The sequence below is a fragment of the Electrona antarctica genome (assembly GCF_951216825.1).
Source record: "Electrona antarctica genome assembly, chromosome: 17".
Taxonomy (NCBI): Eukaryota; Metazoa; Chordata; class Actinopteri; order Myctophiformes; family Myctophidae; genus Electrona; species Electrona antarctica.
The window spans coordinates 23,062,039-23,068,038 of NC_136798.1; positions in this window are offsets into that span (position 1 = coordinate 23,062,039).

Consider the following 6,000-nt stretch of genomic DNA (forward strand, 5'->3'; position numbering starts at 1 on the left):
TTGGCTTTTTATGATGATCTGTAATTGACCTCCAGGTAAAAAAAGAGGAAAAAGCTTTAAAGCAATGTTACACTTATTGGCTCAAGTCTCTTTCTTGACTTTGTGTGAGAGTCACTGGAGATAGGCCTCCACGACAGAAACGTTGCTTCGATTTTAAAACGTTTCTTTTATTGTGTTCAAGTTGGCAGTGTGCAGGATTCTTATGTTATTGTTATACACTACTGTATGTGAGTGTAAAAATGTAAAACATTGGTGACCCGTAAGGTCACCAACGTTTTCTCTCACTGAGGATAAAATCGTCCAGAGGATAACATTTTGTGTGTGTGTGTGTGCGCGCGTGTGTGCGTGCGCGTGTCGAGTGCGTGTACGTGTTTCTCTCACTTTCTGTTTGTGTGTGTGTTTTGTAAATACTGTTTTGTCATGGTGCCTTGTGTACCTTTGGCCAAATGACGACACAGAGAGCCCTGTGACGTGTTTCTTTTGTGCACAAATAGCATAACATCCCCCTATCTGTTGCTAAGCAGTTGGCCTGGGTGATCATAGAGGTTTTCCAGCTTGTCTAAACTCATTAAAGAGTCATGTTGGTGTGCTCAGTGCAGTTATTCTGTACGTTAAGATGGAGAGGAGCGGTGTGTGTGTGTGTGTGTGTGTGTGTGTGTGTGTGTGTGTGTGTGTGTGTGTGTGTGTGTGCTGAAGCCAGCCAGCATCCCAGTGCTGTGCTACTGTAATGCTGTTCTTGGCAGGAAAAACATAAGCAATAGGATCAGGAGAAAAGTCCTCTAAATACACAGACATATTTTCATACAGACACATCAAGTCCACCTACATGCGCACAGGTATATACACACACATGCATGCATGCATACATGCACATCCGTGCACAGATACATAGGCTATATGTACTGTATGCATGCTTGCTGGTACTATATGGTACAAATCTCCTTTCCTCTCCGTTCCTTCTCTGTCCTCTGTTCCTCTTTCTGAATACTCCATGCCATATCAATGCCTCTTAATGATGAGTGTGTGTGTAACATTTTAGGACGGCTCCTCTCGTCTGGTGCCAAGATTCATCATCACAAACAGGTTCAGACTCTGTCACACACAGCACATCAACAGCACCCTGGCTCATATACATACTGTAACACACCTCTGAAAAGTCATCCATCGTTAGCGATGGGAATCGAGTGATTCAATGGTTGGGAATGTTTGGGTGGCCAGTGTGAGACAGCTTCGTCATCAGCGCTGACAGGCTGTCAACTTATTCAGTTGAAGAGAAAATGACTTGATACAGTTGCATGTCTTGCTTAGAGATGGATGAATTGCCTCCGTTGTGATTAGTCAGGTTGTATATTGCTCTGAAGCAGTGGTTCCCAAAGTGGGGTCCTTGAGGGACCTTACTTTGGGGGTACCTAGGGGTACTTGAGGGAGTTCCAGGGGGACACAGCTAAATGATAATTTGGAACCAAATGGACCTTATGGGTCTGTAACTCAGAGTTAAATTAGCATTGATTTTACAATATAAATTGGGGGTCCCAGAGATAGAAATGCTATTAAATGGGGGGTCCGTAGACTAATGCATGTCAAACTGGGGGTCCTTGAAATTAAACGGGTTGAAAATCACTGCTAGAGCCATAAAAATCTTCTCTTATGGGGGTCCCTGGCATGTATTTTTCAAATGGGGGTCCGCAGGCTATTTAGTGTCAATTTGGGGGTCCTTGACATGAAAATGTTTGGTAACCACTGCTCTGAAGAATGTGTCATGACACTTCAGTTTAGGATGGCCATGACTCAGGTAGAGGCTGGAATCACTCTCCTCTTCTTCTACTCTTCCATTGGCACAGGAGGATGCATAGATGTACTGTATACAGAATGTGACATGACACTTCAGTTTAGGATGGCCATGACTCAGGTAGAGGCTGGAATCACTCTCCTCTTCTTCTACTCTTCCATTGGCACAGGAGGATGCATAGATGTACTGTATACAGAATGTGACATGACACTTCAGTTCAGAGAGGATGCATAGATGTACTGTATACAGAATGTGACATGACACTTCAGTTCAGAGAGGATGCATAGATGTACTGTATACAGAATGTGACATGACACTTCAGTTCAGAGAGGATGCATAGATGTACTGTATACAGAATGTGACATGACACTTCAGTTCAGAGAGGATGCATAGATGTACTGTATACAGAATGTGACATGACACTTCAGTTCAGAGAGGATGCATGGATGTATAGGTGTGTGCGTGACACACACACACACACACACACACACACACACACACACACACACACACACACACACACACACACACACACACACACACACACACACACACACACACACACACACACACACACCTGTCAGTGTGAAATATGACAGTGGATGCATTTTCCAGTGATCACCAGTGATAGGCAATATACCATCATGCCTTTAGCTGGTGGTCCCCAGATGCCAAATTTATTCAACTAATGAACTAGAATACTGTCATGTCAATGTTGTTCATGTCAATGCATATCATATAAAACAGTTGTTTAGTTGTGTAATCTATCTGGTATTTTCTGGTATCTATTTGGTATTTTTCTAGTAGTTATCATTGTAGTGTTGAAGATCGCAGGTGTCGTAAATTAAAGTTTGCGTCGTATGAATAAAAAAACAACCATACCGCAGTCAGAGGAATGTGTGTTTGTCAGGCACAAACCCCCTGCAGAGATGATTGCTGGTACCCTGTAGGGCCTACAGGGTGCCAGCAATGATCTCTGCAGTGTAGGCCTACAGCTCAACAAAATGCACACATGAGCAGGACCACATTGGAAATAAGCACTCAAGCTTTTTTTGCATTTTATATATTATATTATATTATATTATATTATATTATATTATATTATATTATATTATATTATATTATATTATATTATATTATATTATATTATATTATATTATATTATATTATATTATATTATATTATGTTTGTACAAAGATGAGATGCTGACAAAAACTATATCTAACTGGAATAGAAGATGTAATCATCCATGGATAAGAGAGGCCTCTTCAATCTTCTCACTTTCTAATTTAACCCATTTTGATCAGATTAAAAAAATGTCTTCTACATCTTGACAGTTTTCTGAAAAAGCTATGTTTCTATGTCAGTCGTTCTTCGATTTTTCAAAAATAGCAGACCTACAAGCTCGTAGATCTGCTATTTTTCAATAGCTAAAGCTAACATAATGCTAACACCAAAAGGGGTTCCCGCCCAAAATGGGTTAAATGTATTTTATGAATAATCTTCATTGTAATATAACGGTCAAACATAAATTGTCAATATTACATCCTACTAGTTTGCACTCTTCAGACACATGCAGGCAGACAGACAGATACAGAGATCTCCATATATGGAGACAAAAGGGACACAGAGAGACGGTTAAAACGCGTGCTATGACAACGGGTATTGCATACTAGGTTCCCAACTAGCATCGTTCCCAAGTAGGCTGGTGGCCGACAGGCACAGGTCTAGTCAGGAACAATGGAGGGTGGACATTTGGAAAAAAGCTAAATTAAGAAATGATGTTAAATTCAAAGAGGACTATATCACTGAACCTTATGTTGAATTTAATTTGATTAGGACAGAGGTCCCTCTGTGCATTACTCCTGGCATTGTATTCCTGAGGAGCAGCGATTGTGTGTTCTTTGTGACCTGGGAGTTGTGGAGGATGAGTTGCATTTAGTATTTTACTGTCCACTGTACCATTATGTAAGAAATTCTTAATTTGAAAGAAATTCCAGGATAAGAATCCAGAATTGTTTTCGATGTCTGAATGTTTAAGAATCCAGAATTGTTTTCGTTATCATGTCTGAATGTTTATGTTAAGTTGGCTGTACACTAGGAAGTTCTTGTTTTAGGAAGATTCATAGAGAAGGCATGGCAGTTGAGTTGGAGAACGATGTATCCGTAACTCACAGCCTGGACAATCAGCATGTGTATTCTGTTTGTGGTGTATCTTGGTGTATGTAAATGTTGTGTGTCTTGTAAGCCTGTGCGGGCTAGGCAACTTGTGGTGCAGGACACTATAATACAAATATCTATCTATCTGTCTATCTGTCAATACAAACATCAATCAATTAGAAAAAGTACCACAAATAAGCCTAACCCCTGTCCCTTTACCATTGTTATTAACCAGCACACGTCATACAATCTAATTAATTTGCCAGGCCCTCCCCAGGGCCTAGCTGGCAGAACTCCAGAAGCCAAAATATGGCCGCACCCACTTTTCTATTACTAAAATTATGTTTCGAATTGGACTGAGATTGGATCTTTGAATGAGCAATGTCTTGCTCTTTTAATGGACAACTTGCTGCTGCCACATACTGTATACACAGTGGGCTCCATTTTCGTCACCGCTAAACCCCTTATCCCTAAACTTCTTTGCCTTTTTTACTAAAAAAACATTTTTGAATAGTTCAACTAGCCAATCTACATTGACACGTTGTGAGCTTGTAGACTGGCCATTTTAACTATTCAAAAATGTTTAGCAAAATAGTAAAAAAAGGCAAATAAGTTTAGGGATAAGGGGTTTAGCGGTGACGAAAATGGAGCCCTTTGTGTGCACTCTTTTTTAGAAATCAGAAAACAATTAAGCACATTCTTTTTACTCAGCTGTTGGCTACATCAGACACAGGAATTACTGTGTACATATATGTAAAGGAGTAGATGGCATTTTATATGCCATATTGAAAGATCATTTCCCGGAGGTCTGGACCCACAGTTGACCAGCTGTGTGTCTCTTTCAGTGAGCCCCCACTTTCCGCTCGTCCCACTAATTCCTAATAAACTACTCATTGGAGTGTTCACCCGTGACATTGCTGTGCCCGTGCCAGGGCCATGCATTGGCTGGAGACATTTGTTGCCACAGGCTGAGCCACTCTGTGTGATTTCTAAATATCTACGTAATAGTGTCCAAGAATGTGCTCTTGATCCGGCTCCATATTATGCCTATTAGGAGTTTTTTTTTGTCTCTGTGTGCCAGCTTCTTTTCATGGGCTTCTATGGACAATGTAATTTGCATTCCAGGCCTCGGTGGGGACACTGGGGAGGGGAGACGTTTGGTTGTTCTGAATCATCTGATATAATTGCTGCTGAGAGCGTAACTGCCGATTCTATTTAATTCTAACGAGGGCCTCTGGTGAAGTGTTTTCTCCAAATTAGGGGAATCGGTTGAACAGCCTCACGTGAGCATTTTCAATATAACAGCTGTTAAAAAACCAACAATTTTTTAGTCATAAATCTGGTTTGAATCCTTTCCCTGGTAGCAGATCAGTAAATGTTATCGTAGGTCCCTACTGGTTTTGAGTAAGATGCACAATTTTTCCTTAAACATTTATTTTTTCTCAGTGGTAGGGTGCTTTGACAAAATGCTCAGATAGCCTACTAGAAGTAGGCTGCAGTTATGAGGCTAAAAGCTTTTTCGACAATGAAGCACACCAAAAAAGAGAGGTATGATAATTGTCTAGGCAACAATAAAATATGTGACCTTATACAGTATGTCCTTTGGGCTTTCTGGTGCGGTATAAAAAACATGAATTATAAAGAGTGCACTGTAATCATTACTTTACATATGTGAAGGATCAATGGTTATCTCGTAATTCCATTTTCCTCTCTGCAGAATTTGCTGAGACATCATCTGCTGGATGGATAGGGAACCAAGTATAGAACCGCTAGTGCGTAATCATGCATCCCCAGCTGGCTGTGATGATGTATTTCCTCCCAGGCTCTGCAGGATATGATGCTTTTTAATTGTGTGTTTCCTGCCTTTTTGACTCTCCCATAAGATAGACACGCACGCACGCACGCCACGCGCACACACACACTCATGCACAAAAAGCACACACAAGCACAAACCTATGGACACACAAACATATCTCGTGTTCAATATTTCCCCATGTACATAATTGCATCTGTAGAGAATTTTAAACTGGACCTCCGTTATTGCTCTGCAC